General features: G+C 45.3%; 1 protein-coding gene across 1 annotated transcript in view; it reads left to right on the top strand.

Moving 5' to 3' along the window:
* Positions 1-1,678: 1,678 nt before the first annotated feature.
* CTTNBP2NL (CTTNBP2 N-terminal like) overlaps positions 1,679-19,986 on the top strand; it is a 134,004-nt gene continuing 115,696 nt past the window's right edge. Inside the window, exon 1 of the mRNA XM_040337490.1 lies at positions 1,679-1,796. The gene's annotated coding sequence lies outside the window, so the exon portion shown is untranslated. The remainder of the gene's footprint in view (positions 1,797-19,986) is intronic.

The raw sequence follows: 19,986 nt of genomic DNA, 5'->3' as shown, positions 1-19,986 counted from the left end.
ATACGGTACTGAATCCGAAGATTCAACAGCGTAACTAAATTACGGATGTCGGATCTTCTGCCTAACTTGGGAAAAATCCTTTTGAGGATCGCTCCCAAAGTTAGGCACAGAGATACGCAGGCGGAACAGCAGTTCCGCCTGCGTATCTCTTTTGTGGATTTGGCCCTATATCTTTTCCGCAAACCAATCACTATATGCTTTTTTTTTTATAAAAATATGTAGAAGAATACTTATTGGCCTAAACTGAGAAAAAAAATGTTTTTAAAAAAAATTGGGATATTTATTATAGCAAAAAGTAAAAAATATTGTGTTTTTTTCAAAAATGTCGCTTTATTTTTGTGGCGACAATGGCGACAATTGATGGGCACAGTGGCTCGTTTGATGGCACAGTGGCTGTGTTTGATGTCACTGTGGCGACAATTAATAGGCACATCGGCTGTGTTTGATGGCACAGTGGCGACAATTGATGGCACAATGGCGACAATTGATGACACAGTGGCTGCAATTGATGGCACAATGGCAACAATTGATGGGCAAGGTGGCTGCGTTTGATGGCACAGTGGCGACAATTGATGGGCACAGTGGCTGCGTTTGATGGCACAGGGGCAACAATTGATGGAACAGTGGCGACAATTAATGGGCACAGTGGCTGTGTTTGATGGCACAGTGGCTGCCTTTTATGGCAAAGTGGCGACAATTGATGGCACAGTGGCAACAATTGATGGGCACAGTGGCTGCGTTTGATGGCACAGTGGCTGAAATTGATGGGCACATTGGCTGCATTTGATGGTGCAGTGGCGACAATTGATGGCACAGTGGCGACAATTGATGGGCACAGTGGCTGCGTTTGATGGCACAGTGGCGACAATTGATGGGCACAGTGGCTGTGTTTGATGGCACAGTGGCTGCCTTTTATGGCAAAATGGCGACAATTGATGGCACAGTGGCAACAATTGATGGGCACAGTGGCTGCGTTTGATGGCACAGTGGCTGAAATTGATGGCACAGTGGCGACAATTGATGCTCACATTGGCTGCGTTTGATGGCGCAGTGGCGACAATTGATGGCACAGTGGCGACAATTGATGGGCACAGTGGCTGCGTTTGATTGCACAGTGGCAACAATTGATGGGCATAGTGGCTGCGTTTGATTGCACAGTGGTGACAATTGATGGCATAGTGGCGACAATTGATGGGCACAGTAAGGCTGCAATTGATGATTTTTTTTTGTTTGTTTGCGCCGCCCTCAAAAAAAAATTGGAGCACCAGCCGTCACTGATGGGGACACAGACAGCAATAAAAACTGACAGGTGTTCTATTCCTTCTCCAATACTGAAAAATACAAGAAGTGGTTGCCCTCAGTGACACTTTAGTGATATTTGAAGAGAATGTTTCTTCCAGCAGAGTGGAGTGTCCCTTTAATAGCACTTCCTCCTCGCCCTGTGTGGATATTGTTCCTCCCAGTACACTGTATATAAACAATGGTGTCCCCAGCCATCTGCCTGCATGGATTGAGGTGGGGGGGGAGGGAGAGAAGTTAAAAGCAAACTAGTGCCATTGTTTCTTCTCCCCTGTGTCAGCTGCCTCCAGCCCACCACAGGATGACAGAGAGGGAGAGCGGAGCTGGAATCCCAGCCCTGACTCTACAGACCAATCACTTCATCGGCCGCGCACAGCCAATCAGTGAGCTGTTTACATTGCGCCGTGTACAGGGCAGTCCTGATTGACTGAGGCTGCGAGGAAAGCTGGCTGGAGACTGACTGGCTCCCGTTCTGTAACAAAGGAGGAGAAGTGGAAGTAAGACCCGGGCTTTATATACTTCTACCTGGGGATGGAGGGTCCGGGGAGGGACACTAGACTGGGGGGCTCTGAGCTCATACATTACCCGCCTGGAGGGGCCTTGGCCGGCAGGATGCTGCCTTCCTTCCATTGGAAGTCATAGGGTGCCAGTGTATAGGAGTAGTACAGGACTTGGGAGGGAGCCCGCACTGCTATGGCTTATTCTTCTCAGCTTCTATGGGATATGACTTTACTCATTGATCAGTGCCATTCATTGGCATATATGGGGCACACACTCAGTCACTTGATACTCAGCACTTGTGACTTGCAGCACCAAAGCCTGGCCAGGACACTGTCTGCATGGAGTTTGTATGTTCTCCCTGTGCTTGCTTGGCCAGGACACTGTCTGCATGGAGTTTGTATGTTCTCCCTGTGCTTGCTTGGCCAGGACACTGTCTGCATGGAGTTTGTATGTTCTCCCTGTGCTTGCTGGGCCAGGATACTGTCTGCATGGAGTTTGTATGTTCTCCCTGTGCTTGCTGGGCCAGGACACTGTCTGCATGGAGTTTGTATGTTCTCCCTGTGCTTGCTGGGCCAGGACACTGTCTGCATGGAGTTTGTATGTTCTCCCTGTGCTTGCTGGGCCAGGACACTGTCTACATGGAGTTTGTATGTTCTCCCTGTGCTTGCTTGACTTTCCTCCCACACTCTGCTAGAATAATTAGCTACTGTCTAAAATTGGATCTAATGTGTATGTATGTATGTGAGATCGATCGCTGGATTGTAAACTCCTCAAGCAAGGGACTGATGGGATTGTAAAGTATGTAAAGCACTGCGGAAATGTCAACACTATATCAGTACCTGGAATATATATATAATACCGGCACGTTTATTTACAAGAGCTGGGTGTCCTCTATCTCTAGCTCTCTCGGTGTCTTTTATTGTTGTTGTTATTATTATTGTTTTTATTATTTTTATGGCTTTATATAGCGCCAGCAGTGTGCACAGTCCATACAAATGAAGGCAGACAGTACTCTTATAATATGATTAAATACAAGAAGAATGCAAGGTGTTTTCTTTATATACAGTAAAATATATATATATCTTTTTGGGAAATATATATATTTTTTTATTTATGCAAAAATAACAAGTTATATACTGTACATTAAAGAAAAAGGGAGGGGATATATATATATATATAATGAGGTGTGTGTGTGTGTGTATATATATATATATATATAGAGAGAGAGAGGTGTGTGTATGTGTGTGTGTGTGTGTATATATATATATATATATATATATATATATATATATATATATATATATATATACAATCTCTATATCTCTCTATATATAGATAGATAGATACACACACACACACAGTGCCCCAAACATTGCCATACATAGGGAGACATTGCAAATTGTAGCTAAATGTGCCATTATTTACAAAATAAAAAATTAACAACATTTTACAATAATAATAATTATTATTATTATTTCATGAATTGTTTCACAGCGTATGACGCACCGTATACGTGTCTTGCACTCCTCATACAAGTGTATGGCGTGCTCATCATCACAAGGCAGGATCCGATAGAGTCACTGAACTCGGAAATCCTCTTGGTTTTCTCACTTCAGAGCGCGGTGACATCCAGGGGCCTATCTGAATTTGATACTAACGCAATGTGGTGTTTAAAGCAGTATTAGCCCTGGTTCGCACTGCTGCGTTGTGACATGCGAATTGACATGTCAAATCGGCGGCATTTTCTTAATCGGTGCGACGCCGCATCTGCGATGCTGCAGCGGTTTTAAAAAAAAGTCGTTTGTGTACTACTTTTTGCGATTTCGGGCCGTGATTTACATCTGTGTAGAAACCTGTACAGATGTCTCTGTAATCGCGGCCGAAGTCGGGACTGACAGGCGGGAGTGAAATGTTGCGAGTTTCACGGCTTCACTCCCGCAGCCCAGTGTGAACCTAGGCTTAAACCCCAAAGAAAACGTTTATTATGTTGCAGCTTACCAATTCTTGGATGTGATGGCTGCAGTGTTTTTTTTGTTTTCTTTAGGCATTTAGTTTTTTTCATCTGGTGATCTGGACAGTAAGTCTGTTGTTTTTCAGCAGAACAAGCTCCCCTGTACCAATGACAGGTGCTTACAATGTTCAGCTTTTAATATTTATATAAAATCTTCATCCCTAAAGAAGTTTTTTTTTTTGCTATAATTGCTTATAAAGTATTAGCTGGAGTTTGGCTGCAATTTGTTAGTGTATTTAAATCTGCTAGTCCATCTAACACTCCCCCAGACTGACAATGCTCCTGTCCAAAGGTGCCCCTGTGCTCCGTCATCCAGAGAGGGGGTATTCTAATACAGGAGGTGTGCTATTTGCCAGATCACCAAGTGAAAAAGCATAAATAAGAAAACAAATGCAGCTTCCACATAGAGCTGCACAATTAATTGTTAAAAAATCGTGATCTCGATTCAACCTAATGCAGAGTTTGCTGGTTCTTTCATATAACAAGTGGAGGGACTTATCCAAAATGGGCAGTGTGCCAAGTTTGTAACAACATGAAACATTGTAACTAACGTTTCCTTCTCAGATCAAATTTCTGTGTGTAAATGCAGGAAGTTTAACCACTTAAAGTCCAAATATTTTTGTGACACTTGTTTCTTAAAGGGGTGTTCCACTCATTTTTTATGTTTATTAAAAGTCAGCAGCTACAAAAAGTGTAGCTGCTGGCTTTTAATGAACATACACTTACCTGCGCCGCACCGAACGGAGCTCCGCTCCTCTCTCCCCCTCTCCGCCGGCGTCTCCATCCTAACTGTGGGCACCCCGGCCGTGACAGCTTTCGGCTTCACGGCCAGGCACTCACTGCGCATGCGCGAGTGGCGCTGCGCCATCTGATTGGACAGGCGATCGCCTGGGACCTGTCACGTGTCCCAGGCGATCGCCTACAGGAGGGGCTGCCAAAATGTGATTAGACTATTCGCCTTAGCAGCTCCTCGGCGGAAGGATGAAGTGGGACAGGAAGTCCCACTCCTCCTGAAGCCCCCACTCCCCCCCCCAAAAAAATGACATGCCAAATGTGAGTGGGTTAAGCGGAAGTTCCACTTTTGGGTGGAAATCCGCTTTAAGTTAAAATCAATAATCTTTGCTAAAAAATTACGTGGAACTCCCAAACATTATATATATTTTAGCAGAGACCTTAGGGAATAAAATGGCAATTGCTGCAATCATTTATGTCACACTGTATTTTCCCAGTGGTCTTTAAAATGCATTTTTTTTTTGCAAAAAACACACTTCAATGAATTACAAAAAAAAACGAAACAGTAAAGTTAGCTCAATTTTAATGTGAAAGATGATGTTGAGCGAGAATCGTGACAAAATAGTGGTTCTCCTTTTAGCCAGAATCGTGCAGCTCTACCACCACATCTAGTTTTTGGTAAGCTGCAATAACATTTTTGGTTTTGGGGTTAATACAACTTTATGTTTGTCAACCTATTACAACATTTTGGTAAATCTTATAGGATCAATATACACTTCAATTTCATTATAGAAAATGATCTAATAGGTGTAACTTCCATAATGTGTAAATTCACATTCAGTTTAGATGAGATTTGATCGGCTAGGGTGGAAAATTATCAATCGTCGGGGTTAAAATATATTGCCCATGAATTATTTCTATTTATCAGATTTGGAAGATTGCATGGTGAAAACAGAGATGCAATTGTATCTTAAAATCCACTTGCCTGTTTGTGTCATATCAATTGACTACAGATGTATTATTCCTATCAGAAGAAAAAAACATCTTTATATATAGCTTGTATGGCAGCCACTAGACCCACCACACACCTTCCAATCTCTCTGCACTCGGAAATTTAGATCTGCCAACCACTATGGAGTGAAAGTGCCTCTTAGATTGGCTGTAGATTGACTACATCGTTTCAGAAGGTCCTTCTATGACATCATTTTGGTAAAACCATTGTTGATTTTAATGTCTATTGTGATTGTAAAGGCTGAAGCTTTTTTACCTTCATGCATTCTATACATAAAAGTAAAAAAAAACTTCTGTGTGCAGCTCCCCCCTAATACTTGCCTAAGCCCAATCTCGATCAAGCGATGTGAACAGGACCCAAGGCTCTTCCGGGTCTCTCCCTAGTGATTGGCTGAGATGCAGCAGGAGCCATTGGCTTCCACTGCTGGCAATCAAAGCCAGCAAGGCGGGAGGGGGGAAGGCGTTGTGTTTTATGGACACAGAGAGCCAGCTCGTGAGCAAGCATGCACTAGTGCCCCCACAGCAAGTGGCTTGTTATGAGGGCATTTGGCAATGGGGAGGGTCTCAGAGCGCCAGCGAGGGACCCGAGAAGATGAGGACTGGGCCTGCTTTGTGCAAAACCACTGCACAGAGCAGGTAAGTAAAAAATGTTTAAGGTTGCACTTATGCCTATTCACGTTAGGGCTCAACAATTAGAAATAGATTTATATAAACAACACCTGTTCACAATAGTACCCTTTGTCACCCACGGTCAGAAGTACAAGAGCTTCTTTTTGTCAGATTGGTCCCTAGAACTCAGTGGGTGTGTGCCTGAGTATGCGTGACACAAGCGTTTTTATGCACATTTATACGCATATTTTTCAAGCATTTCTCTGCCTAACAACTAGGCTCCTCTTCCTCTGCCAGAAACATACAAAACACATGAATTTTTTTAAGTGTGTATGTGTGACAAAATGTACAAAAAGGCAAAGAAAAAAAAATAGTTGGCAAATACGCTCTGCTCAGATGTGAATCCAGCCTAAAGGAGAGAGTGCAAGGTTTGTGCAATCAGATTGTATAGTTAATGGGCAGCTTTAGCCAGTTCTCATTGAGACGGGTAACCCTACTTGAAGATTTAGGCTAGGTTCACATGTGGTTGGTGCATGGCATATTTTCATGGGCGCCTATTCATTTGAATGCACTTCTGTCGCATGGAAAGGGTCCCTGCACCTTTTGAAAACCTCAGCTGCCCAGAAGCCACCTGATGCTTTTGCACCATGGGATTTCATGTACCTGAAGACTCGCTGTTTTCTCCGATGCATGGGGGTGGCTTAAAGATTGAATTGCAACCTCCCTTGTCTGCAAAGGGCAGCATGTTTTCACCGTGGATGGAGGAATGCATGCGATTTCAACACTTTTCTGCAACTGTGTGAACCTAACTTTGGAGCTGGGAGAACACAATGGCTCCACGCCAGGGATTCCCCCATCAACACAGACAATCACTCCATCTATGGCCGACTTTATGTGGTGTATGCATGGATTAGTTGTTTTAAAAAAATAAATACAATTAATTGAACACAAAAAAAAAAGACAAATCCCACATCAACACAAGCGATGTGGATGCGGGGATCTCACCCACTGCACTATTGTATCCTGACAGCAGATGCTGATTTTCCAACATGGCAGTTAGAAGCTGGTCCTGAGACCATCTTCTGTTAAACAGAGAGGGGTACACATGTACCAAAAGTCGGCCGGCTATACCTGTGTACCAAGCTTTACCTAAACCGTGTAATCATTTTTACATGACATTTGGTAATTGTACAATTAGATTGTAATATGCAAAGCCAGATTCAAATTGTAAAGTCCATTTCCTATATTTAAAGTCTACAAGGATCGTGTCTGTCATTAGATGAAAAGGGAAATGAGTCTTTCAAAGCAAAAACAGAAGTATATCTCAGAAAGCCTTTCTTTTAGTTTTGTATGAAGTAGGTGATGGTTAAAAAAATAAATAAAAATAAAACCCGGTCAGTTAGTTACTGTCTGTGTCACATTAAACATATTTCCTTTTACTTCCTGGTCAGGAAATACTTTTATAGTTTGACGTGAGAAGAAAGCAAAGGGAAAATCCCCTCTTAGACAATTGTTCTGATAACAACCCAATTCTTATTTTCCATCACTTTTTGTCCCAATGACATTGGTCACCAGGACACATAATGGGGGGTAAATCTTCCCAGCATGGGGCAGGGGTAGCAGTTAAAAGCTGACAGAGGCTCTAACCATCCAGCATTTTGTTCACTAGTGAAATAAAAAAAAATGCATATTAAAAACGAAAGCCTTACACTAAAATGACTACATGTAGTGTGTACATAATGAGCTTCAATTCGTTTTTTTTGTTTCTTTTTCTTTTATACTGTAACTTTTCAAAGTTTGTTAATTGTTGTGCCTTGCATGCCGCTGGAGTTTTGGCTCCCTGAACATCTTATGCCCAGCAGTCATGTCATAAGCTCCCTGTAGATGGGCAGTCTCTAGACAGGTAAGCTGTATGTGCAACCTGTAAGAAGCAGGACCGTGCATCCTAAATTGGCATGTCCTGCATGTACACACACTAATGGTCCGTACACACGATCGGAAAATCGGACGAAAAATACCGCTTACGATGCGATCGTACGATAATCAGATCGTTAGTACAGAGCTTTGGAGAGCCGATCACGACAATCCATCCAATATTATTCGATCGGACAATCATGAAAATGTTCCTCGTATGATACTAGATCGTACGATTTTCGTCTAGTCAGTATAATTGTTGTCCGAAAATACAAGACAAATACATTACACATGACATCACTTTTTTTCGTGACTTTAGTAACCTATTCAATCTCTACTTGCGACTATGAAGCGAAACAAGTCAGACGATCTGTCGTCCGATTTTCGGATCATGTGTACGGGCCATAAGGAAGCCTTCTCACCCTAGGAGTAAACGTTCCAGGGTGGGGTCATACTGGGGGGATTATCAGATTCAGAAGAAAGGGAAGGCTGTGTTTGGATGGATGGAACCAATTAGGATTCCACGTTGCTTTGTGGGATCATGGATAGAAGGTTTAAAATATGCACTATTAATAAATATTATGGTGCTTATTTTTGTATGTTTAGACCTGTTAGTGCAGGCTTCATCAACCACTGTTCCATGAAAGCCTGGGGTTCCTTCAGAGGTTAATTAATCAATTTCCGCCCCTTTTGATAAGTAACCAGCCATTTCTGCCTCATAAATAAATTATCACTGGCACCAATTCTCTTTTTAGCTGTCAGTAAGGGGGTACTCTTCCCACTGACCACTAATGTAGGAAGTACTCTACAACTGACCACCAGTGCTAGGAACATTCCTCCCATTGACTACCAGTGTAGCGGCATTTTTCTCCCACTAAAGACCAGTGCAATGGTCACCAACAAAATCGCTGGACGCGTGTCTCCTAAGAGAAATTCCGGAATGTGTTTGTCATATAGAGTAGCCTTGAGTGTCAAATACACTAAATGCATTGCATTCTTTATTCTTTTACTTATTTTATATACAGTATTGCAACTTGCTGTACATGCTAATGTTCCATAAGGCATAAATTAAATCAGGGGTCTCCAAACTGCGGCCCGAGGGCCAGATGTGGCCCTTTGCTTGCCGTTATCCAGACCTTGGGGCACAATTCCTCCCACTGATATGAGGCACTATTTCTCCCACTGACACCAACAATAGGGCATAATATCGTCGACAGATACCAATGATGGGATACTATTCCTCCTACTAATAGGGGGAATATTCCTCCTCCTATTGCCCACCAACCCTGAGGCCATATTTGTTCTCACTGATGCTGGGCCCGTGACAATTTTCTTCCCCTGCTGGCCACAATCCAGGCCTCCTAAAGTCTGAAGGGTAATAAAGTGGCCCTTTGTTTGAAAAGTTTGGAGACCCCTGCAATAAATTAGCAGGGGTTCTCTAAAACCTGAAAGTTATTTCAAGTGTTGCTCCATTTTAAAAGATGAAAGGCTCTGTTGGTATGTACATACCTCTGCAGTGCAGTTTCTTTTTTCACCCATGCCGGTGTCATGTCCATCGTCTTTTTTTTAAATAACAAACATGTTATACTTACCTCCACTGTGCAGCTTGTTTTGCACAGAGTGGCCCGATCCTGGTCTTCTTGGGTCCCTCAGCAGCTGTCTCGGCTCCTCCCCGCAAGAACTAACCCCCTTCATGCGAGCTCTCTCCCATGGGGGTTAGTTGTTGTGGGCTGCGCTCCCATGATACAGCCTGCGGCCATATCCGCTGACTGTATCACTCAGCCCCGCCCCCCGTCGCGCTGCGTCATTGATTTGATTGAGAGCAGCGGGAGCCAATGGCTGTGCTGCTATCAATCAACCAATGAATGAGCTGAGAAACCAGCACATTCACGGTGCGGGACTTTCGAGGGGTCAGGTAAGTAAACGGGGGCTTGGGAGGGCACTAATACTCGGATGTTTTTTCACCTCAATGCATAGAATGCATTATGATAAAAAAACATCAACCTTTGCAACCCCTTTAACCGCTTGCCGACCGCATAACTTGTTATACAGCGGCAGAGTGGCTCTCTTGTGCTGGTGCAGACACTTCAGGGTAGGGTGCTGCGTCTGTGCTGTGATTAGACACTGCACAAGCCAATCAGCGAGTGCCAGTGGACATCCATTGCTTATCAAGGAGCAAGGAGAGACACAGAACAACAATTTCCAGTATATATCCCATAGTTTGTAGACTCTATAGCTTTTGTGCAAACCAATCAATATATGCATATTGGGATTTTTAACCAAAGAATACATATTGACCTACATTTTTTAAGAATTTTTTTTTATTATTAATTGGATATGTTTTATAGCAGAAAGTAATTTTTTTTTTTTTAAATTAAAAATATGTATACACACACACACACACACACACATACATTTTTTATTTTTTTCAAAATGGTCAGTCTTTGTTTATAGCGCAAACAAATTAGAAACCAGAGGTGATCAAATACCACCAAAAGAAAGCTCGATTTGTGGTAAAAAAATATGATATAAATGGATGTTATGTACAGTGTTGCATGACCGCTCAATTGTTAAAGTAACGCAGTGCTGAAAAGCAAAAAAATGGCCTGGTCATCTTCTGCAGAGCAAGTGGATAACAATGCTGCTGCTATGATGACGCACACAGGGCCGCAGCATCCTCATAGGCAGTGTTTTCTGAACACTTGGAATAAAGGCAGAATTTCTGTGAAGGCCTGTGTGTGGTAAAAACCAGACGGGGTTGTAATCCTTCCCAACTCTAAAACAACAACAACAAAAAAAGGAGTTGAATTGTTTAAAGCTGTGCAGAATTCTAGAACTGGTATCAGCGTGTCACCGAGGTCACATCTGTTTCATTTCATTTTGTAGAAATAGTTTGCTGTCCATCTCTGTTGTTACATTACACAATTAGATTTAGCATATGCAAATAAATGCTAATATGCTAATGCTGTTCTGGATCTGGTAGAGTGGCTTCACGGCTAACCTTTGCCTACGCCAATGAACTGATTTATTATAATATGGTTCTGATTGATGCTGCACTGTATACACATGTATATACAGTATCATGATTGCTCTTTGCCCTGCTGTACATTGGTCTGTTTGTAGGAATCTAACAACAAACCTTATAATACAGCTGGCTGTTTACCTACATGCATCGCAGTATTTCAAGCAGATTTATCACTTTTTAAATGCTTTATGGAAGATGCCTGCATGGTAAATAGAATATTCTGAGTGCTAGAAGCCCAATGCCTTTTAATGGGCAGGTGTCAGCTTTGCTGTGTTTTTCTAATGAAATTGAAGCTACTTGTGTCCAGCAGAGAGTGGTTGCTTCGCCGAGACGTAAGTGGTAGTGAAATGTACGTAATATTTTCCAGACAGGCTGGTAAAATTAAAATGCGGTGCTATTAATAGCTCTAATTTTTAGTGCCGCTGGAGCAGACTTGCAGCCAGAACAAATCGACACGTTTTCTTGCCTGTAACATTATGACGGTTACAGGTGGTCTGGTATACAGTAGTTTGCTGGGGTATTTTTCTAGGTAAAAGTACCCTTTGTTGTTCACAATTTCAGCTGTAATGTAAAAAATAAATAACAAATAAATAGAATAAATATATAATTTGTGTGTGTGTGTGTGTGTGTGTATATATATATATATATATATGTACACCCCTCACATTTTTGTAAATATTTAAATATATCTTTTCAGATATGAAGAAATGACACTTTGTTACAATGTAAAGCAGTCAGTGTACAACTTGTATAACAGTGTAAAGTTGCTGTCCCCTCAAAGTAATTCAACACACAGCCATTAATGTCTAAACCGCTGGCAACAAAAGTGAGTACATCCCTAAGTGAAAATGTCCAAATTGTGACCAAAGTGTCAATGTTTTGTGTGGCCACCATTATTTTCCAGCATTGCCTTAACCCTCTTGGGAATGGAGTTGCTTAATAGGGTTTAGGTCTGAGGATTTGCTTGGCCAGTCCATCACCTATAGGCTGCATTCACATCTAGGCGGACAAAATCGCGGCGTTTTGTCGCCGCAAATCGCGGTAAAAATAGCAGCGTTTTGTACCGCCTTGATGTGCCCCAAGATGACCCCCTCTATGGAGATGATTCCCATCTCCTAGCCGAACGCTCGAAGACGCCTGAAAAAAAGGTCCGGGTCCTTTTTTCACGCGGCAGGCGACAGGCGTCCGGCGTTCGGCGTGGAGATGTGAACCATCTCCATAGAGGGACATCTGTTTTCAGCCCTCTGGCGGCAGCGGCGTAGCGCTACAGGCGTAAAAACGCCTAGGTGTGAATGCAGCCTTACCCTCAGCTTCTTTAGCAAGGCAGTGATTGTCTTGGAGGTGTGTTTTCGGTCTTTGTCATATTGGAGTATTGCCCTGCGGCCCAGTCTCTAAAGGGAGAGGATCATGTTCTGCTTCAGTATGTCACAGTACATGTTGGTATTCATGGTTCATCAATGAGCTGTAGCTCCCCAGTGCCGGCAGCACTCATGCAGCCCCAGACCATGACACTCCCACCACCATGCTTGACTGTAAGCAAGACACACTTGTCTTTGTACTCCTCACCTGGTTGCCACCACACACGCTTGGCACCATCTGAACCAAATAAGTTTATCTTGGTCTAATCAGACCACAGGACATGGTTCCAGTAATCCATGTCCTTAGGCTGCTTGTCTTCAGCAAAGAGAGGGAAAACACCAAATTTAACACACCTGCTCCCCATTTACTCCTGAGACCTTGTAACACTAAAGAGTCACATGACACCGGGGAGGGAAAATGGCTAATTGGGCCCAATTTGGACATTTTCACTAAGGGGTGTACACATGTTTGTTGCTAGTGGTTTAGACACTAATGACTGTGTGTTGAGTTATTTTGAGGGGACAGACAATTTACACTGTTATACAAGCTGTACACTCACTACTTTACATTGTAACAAAGTGTCATTTCTTCAGTGTTGTCACATGAAAAGATATAATAACACTGCGTGCTTGTGTGTGTATGATATATACCGGTATATCATTATCATAAGCAAAAACCAGCAAGAAACTTGCTGGGAGATATTTTTTTGCAGAGGAAAGCGGTCGTGTGTACATTTTCGCCGAGGAAACTGTTGAGAAACTCGACGAGCCAAAAAGAGAGCAAGTTCTCTATTTCTTTGACGGGAATGGAGAAAATTGGCTTGTCGAGTTCCTCGACAGCCTAACAAGGAACTCAACGAGGAAAACGATGTGTTTCGCCCGCCGAGTTCCTCGGTCGTGTGTACGAGGCTTCAGAGTAAATGAAAGATGGAGGGGGGAGGGGGGGCGGGCAAAGTTAAAAAAAGACAGATGTTGGAGGCCAATCCATTACCACAGTCTAGTACACCCCCTCAGCATGCTGCTTCAAACCTGGACCCCTCAAATATGGGGTCCCAGACTGGGAAAGCTCTGGAAGTCTCCAAAATGAAAGATTGGAGAAACAGTGGCCAAGGATATGTTCTTATAGTCAAGGGGGAATACCCATTAATTTGTTTAGATTGTTCTGTGGTTTGAAAGTGAAGTCAGCAGGCCCATCTACTAGTAAATTACCGTAAGGCCCCTTTCACACTGGGGTGGTTTGCAGGGCTTTCACACTGGAGCGGTGCGCTGGCAGGACGGGAAAAAAAAGTCCTGCTAGCCGCATCTTTGGAGCGGTGAAGGAGCAGTGTGTATACCACTCCTCCACCGCTCCCGCCTATTGAAAGCAATGGGACATCGTGGCTATACTGCCAGCAAAGCGCCTCTGCAGAGGTGCTTTGTGGTGGTTTTCAACCCTTTTCGGCCGCTAGCAGCCGAATAGCGGCGCAAAATTTGCGGCGCTTTACCGCTACCACACCTCCCGCCCCAGTGTGAAAGGGGCCTTCGTGTCCATTTTTATTAGTCTGACTAAAGTTAGTGGTTTTCCACTGTCACTTCACTCACATTATACTATTGTAGCTTATCATTCTCTCACCCTACTAGACTGGTTTCATGTCAGTTCTTTCCAGTCAGATATTGTGAATAGCTGTGAGGGTAGCTTGGAGTGATCATTTTGGCGCAATCCATTCAGACCATGGAAGTTTGTATCCTTTCAGGTTTCCATGCCCAATGAGCTCTTTATGGTGGGAGCCTCGGAGTTGTATGGCTTTCCACAATGGTTTACATTTGGCTCTTCTTAGTTGCTGTACATCATTTTTACAGATTTGAACCCATTATCAATGTTAAACAATTGGATTAATAATACGGCATCACAAGTTGCAATGATGCTGCACTGTCCCCTGGAAAGCAAGTTTATTCTTCACTGGTTTACTATTGTATACTGCAATATCACTGCTTGTTTGTTATAGCTTGTTTTTCTCACCTCGTCTTTCAGGACAGCACCTGGAGAGAGCGCAGCTCCACCCACTTCCCAGGAAACACTGCAGTCAATGCTATAACTTCCACCCCCTTCCACCATGGCCTCAGTTGTAGTGTTTCCTCCGGCCATGGTGGAAGCGCTGCAGGGAACCAGGGGTGTGCTGTTCTCTCCCCAGGCGGGGAAGGTGGTTTTTGTTTGAGCATACCGGTGTTTTAGGTTTTAGGAGGTGATCCTCTAGGAGGCTGACTCGACTTCTCCCCTGACGCGCGGGTGAAGGTCGGGTACTTCTCCTCTTCGGTCCGGCGAGGACAGAGGCTGCTGGAGGTCCCGCTCCCTTAGTCCGGGCATCGTAGCTTGCGGGGGGGGCGGTCAGGTGCCGTTCTTCCGGCATACGAGGCTCCGGAGCGGAGGGCGTAGTGACGTCCTTTCCGGGTGGAGGCGGGACTTCGGCGGCGCGTGGCGGCTTCCGGTTCCGGCCGCCTGGAACGCAGGAGGAGGAGTGAGCCTCGGCGGTGCTATTTCCGGGTCTCGCAGCGGCGAGAGGAACCCGGGAAATTTAAAAAGCTGACGCACGCCCGCAGCGTTCTGGGACCATGGAGCCAGAAGACGCAGCGGAGGTGGCGGGAGCAGGAGCCACAAGCACCAGCCCGGCCCAGGTAGGAGACCCAGCGGTGGTCAATGTACCTGGGTGTTGTTATGTCCCTCTTTTCTGCCCCTTCGGGGGAGGGGAGCCTGCCTCACTCACCCTAGTCACTTCTGTGGGTGTGTGTAGTTTTCTGGTACAGCGGTGATGGGTTCTGGTTTTTTTTATTTGTTCACTAGCTGTGTGCACTTGGTGATTTGCTGGTCTGGCACACAAAGGTTAAACATAGCGTTGTTGTCCTTTGTGTCGTTTCAGAAAGTTAAAGAAAAACTTAAAGTGGTAGAACCTCCTCCTTCCAAGAAGCGGTGTGCTACTTGTAAAGCTTCCCTTAAAGGGAACTGGACCAAACCTTTATGCAAAACTTGTATTGCGGAGATTGTCAGGGGGGAAGCCTCTACTAGTTCGGCCTCTGAGCAGCCCACCGTCAAGGGAACGGGGGAGTTGCTCTCTTCATTTAGGGAGGAGTTGCACCAGACTTTCCAGTCTTTTCGCTCCTTCCTGGACAAGGGTCCGACTAAGGGATCTAAGGCCAGGGCCAGTACCCCCTCCACATCTAGAAGGTTAGACAGTGAGTCCGAGGAGGAGGAACCTGAAAATATTGTTTCAGGATCAGAGGCGGAGGATGAAGAAGAAAGGGATACTTCTTCCTCACGCTATAAACTGTCCTTAGAGGAGGTTGATGACCTATTAAGGACAATTCATTCTACCCTAAACATTAAGGAAGATGCGACTCAGCTGTCCTTGCATGACAGGATGTACCAGGGTTTGGATGAGGTAAAACATCGTACCTTCCCGGTACATAAAGTATTGTCCGAAACAATTAAGAGAGAATGGAAGGACCCGGAGAAGGCACCCTTCTTTTCTAAATCTCTGAAAAGGAGATTTCCTTTCGATGAGGATCCAACGCAGGCCTGGAATAAAAGGCCTAAGCTGGATGCAGCATTCTCAAAAGTTTCTCGCAATACGGACCTAGCTTTTGAGGATACAGGTGCCCTTAAGGATCCCCTGGATAAGAGAGCAGATAGCCTGCTCAAAAAAGCCTGGGATACCTCCTTGATTAATCTCAAGCCAGCTATGGCATCCACTGTGGTGGCCAGAAACCTTGAACATTGGCTGGATCAGCTTAAGGGTCACATCGAGGCTGGTACCTCTCGTAGAGAGCTTTTGGAGTCCTTTCCAGTCCTTATGAAAGCGGTAGGCTATATAGCGGATGCTTCTGCTGAATCCGTGAAGCTCTCCGCCAGATCCTCGGCGTTGATAAATTCAACCAGAAGGGCCTTATGGGTTAAGACCTGGCAGGGGGACACAGCCTCTAAGCTGAAACTGTGTGGTTTACCGTTTGAAGGAGACTTGGCGTTTGGCACAGGGCTAGACACCGTCCTGGATAGGACGGCGGATAGAAAGAAGGCTCTTCCTTTAAAAAAGGTAGATTCGGGGCCCAAGAAAAATTTTCGTCCTTTTTTCCAAACCAAGGGTCCTAAGGAGGCGCAAAGAGGCCAGGGTGGTAGACCCTGGCGGTCCCAGAGGGGTCGCGGGAAGCCTGGGGTGTTATTTCGCTCCCCCAGCCAGCCCGCTAAGCCCCAGTGACGGTCTCCCAGCTGTGGGAGGTCGGCTCCAAGCCTTCCTTCCACAGTGGGTAGAGGCGACGTCCAGTCCGTATGTCCTCAAACTGGTTGCAGAGGGATACGCACTGGAGTTCTCGGGAAAACCACCGTCGCGGTTTTATGTGACCCAATTGCCCAGGGAGCAAGAGAAGTCTCGGGCTATGCTGGCATTAGTGGAGGATTTTCTCCAACAGAGGGTGATTACGCCAGTACCCCAGAGAGAACAGGGGGAGGGCTGTTATTCCCATATTTTTCTAGTAAGGAAGCAGTCGGGCAAATTCAGGTTAATTTTAAACCTAAAAGTCCTGAATCTAGCTATCCGGTACAAGAGATTCCGCATGGATTCTATATACTCGGTGAGAAAGCTTCTTCCCTTGGGGTGCTTTCTAGCATCAATAGATTTAAGGGATGCATATTTGCACGTCCCGATCAGGACTTCCTCCCAGCGCTATCTGCGCCTAGCCATCAGAACAGAGAGCGGAGTGAGACATTTTCAATTCAGAGCCCTCCCATTCGGCCTTTCCTCCTCTCCCAGAGTCTTTTCAAAGGTGGTGGCAGAGGCCTTAGCACCCCTAAGGCTCAGTGGGATTTCTATAATTCCATACTTGGACGACCTCCTGGTGTTCGCCAAGTCGGAGGAGCAGCTTCTCCTGGACCTGAGGAGGACCCAGGCTCATTTGGAAGGGCTCGGTTGGATCCTGAACCAAGAAAAGTCAAATCTAGTGCCCTCCCAGAGGATAGTCTTTCTAGGATACGCTATAGACTCTGTTCAGGGGAAGATCTTTCTACCAGAAGAAAAGATAGAGAAAGTTCAGGCTGCGGTGAAGACAATTCAGACGAATGTGCCGATTTCTGTGCGCTCAGCCATGTCCACAATGGGCTTACTCACGGCCGCCATTCCGGCGGTGCAGTGGGCTCGTCTCCATTCAAGGGACCTACAACAGGTGATCCTTCAGAATTGGACCCATGGGGAATCCCTAGAGAAGAGATTCAGAGTTCCGTCTTCAGTGAAGAGGAAACTTTGGTGGTGGAGAGGCCAGACAAATCTGCGCCTAGGTCTGTCTTGGTCCTTCCCCACTACAAGGGTCCTAACTACGGACGCGAGTTCGTGGGGATGGGGTGCTCACCTGAACGGGCAGATGGCACAGGGATCTTGGACGAGGGAAGAGTCCAGAAGGTCCTCCAATTGGAGGGAACTCAGGGCCATTTGGTTAGGGCTAAGGGCCTTCCAGGAGCTGGTTCTGGACCAACATGTCCAGATTCTGTCAGACAACGCCACAGCGGTGGCGTATGTTTCCAGACAGGGGGGCACGAGAAGCAAGGTACTCCTCAATCTGGCCTTACAGACTCTGTCCTGGGCAGAGGTGAACTTGGCTTCCCTATCGGCAGTACACCTAAAAGGCAGCCTAAACCTGCTGGCAGACTTTTTAAGTCGGACGAGGGTTCTGGAATCGGAATGGTGTTTATGCCCGGAGGTCTTCCAAGAGCTAATAAACAGGTGGGGAACCCCTCAGATAGACCTGTTCGCGGCCCAGTCCAATGCCAAGGTTCCGGCTTATTTTTCTCTAAACAGAATGGACCAGGCAGAGGGTCTAGATGCGTTAGTTCAACGCTGGCCCTTCCGCCTGTGCTATGCCTTCCCCCCAGTTCAGATCATTCCCTTAGTGTTACGGAAGCTTCAGGAGGAGAAGACTACTCTGATCCTGATAGCCCCGTACTGGCCCAAGAGGCCTTGGTTTTCGAGTCTGTTGGAACTGACAGTAGAAGATCTCTGGGTTCTGCCAGTCAGAAGAGATTTACTTTTTCAGGGCCCTCTACTTCATCCAGACGTGAGTCGGTTAAAACTCACGGCCTGGTTACTGAAGAGCTAATTCTTAGCAGGAAGGGTTTGTCCAAACGGTTGGTAGATACGCTACTTAGTAGCAGGAAAGAGGTCACAAGGGCCATCTATTTCAAGACTTGGAAGGTTTTCAATTCTTGGTGTGAAGGTAGAAATTATTCTCCTTTGAATACTTGTTCCGTCTTGGAGTTTTTACAAGACGGTATGGATAAGGGTCTGGCAGCCAGCACCTTGAAGGCGCAGGTGGCGGCTTTGTCAGTGTTTCTAGAGAGACGTTTATCTCTAGAGCCCTACGTCATCAGATTTTTTAAGGCCTTAGCCAGGGCTAGGCCTTCCCCGTTTAAATTTTTCCCCAAGTGGGATTTATCAGTGGTCCTGGGGGGTTTGACTAAAAAACCCTTCGAACCACTGGTAGACGCCTCTATAAAGTTTCTGACTTTAAAATTGGTGCTTTTGGTAGCGGTCACCTCAGCGAGGAGGGTTAGCGAGCTTCAGGCGCTTTCCGTTTTGGAGCCTTTTTTGTCAATCTTCCCTGATAGGGTAGTATTAAGAACTGATCCGAGTTTTCTTCCGAAGGTAGTGTCAGTATTTCATAGGACGCAGGAAATAGTGTTACCTACCTTTTGTCCAACTCCTTCTTGTCAGAAGGAGAGGGAATTCCATTCCTTAGATGTCAGGAGATGCATTAGACGCTATCTAGAGGTCTCTAGCGAGTTCAGAAAGGCGAATTCGCTTTTCGTTTTGTTTTCAGGATCCCGCAAGGGGCATGGGGCTTCCAAAAGTACTCTGGCTAGATGGTTACGCATGGCTATCCATGAGGCATACAAAGCTAAAGGTTTGGATCCCCCTCCGGGAGTAATGGCCCATTCTACTAGGGCGGTGGCAACTTCCTGGGCAGAACGGGCTGGAGCTTCACCAGAACACATCTGTAAAGCGGCAACGTGGACGAGCTTTTCCACCTTTGCTCGTCATTATAGGATGGATTTGCTCTCGGTGTCAGAGCAGTCTTTTGGCAGGAAGGTCCTGCAAGCGGTGGTCCCACCCTAGAGTAAGTACTCGGTTATCATCTCCAGGTGCTGTCCTGAAAGACGAGGTGAGAAAACCTTAGTTAGACTTACCGGTAACGGTATTTCTATGAGTCTTTCAGGACAGCACCGATAACCCGCCCTTTTATTATTAAAGATAATATATATATATGCTAATGTGTGTAGTTTCTATGTTCTGCTTATCTAATTTCAGCGTGGCCGGAGGTACTCGTGAACAACTGAGGCCATGGTGGAAGGGGGCGGAAGTTATAGCATTGACTGCAGTGTTTCCTGGGAAGTGGGTGGAGCTGCGCTCTCTCCAGGTGCTGTCCTGAAAGACTCATAGTAATACCGTTACCGGTAAGTCTAACTAAGGTTTTTTGTTTGTTTTTTCGTTTTCATACATTTAGAAGACTTT

The sequence above is a fragment of the Rana temporaria genome, chromosome 2 (assembly GCF_905171775.1).
Source record: "Rana temporaria chromosome 2, aRanTem1.1, whole genome shotgun sequence".
NCBI lineage: Eukaryota > Metazoa > Chordata > Amphibia > Anura > Ranidae > Rana > Rana temporaria.
The sequence above is the reverse complement of the archived record's forward strand: the minus strand, read 5'-3'. Positions and strand labels throughout refer to the sequence as shown.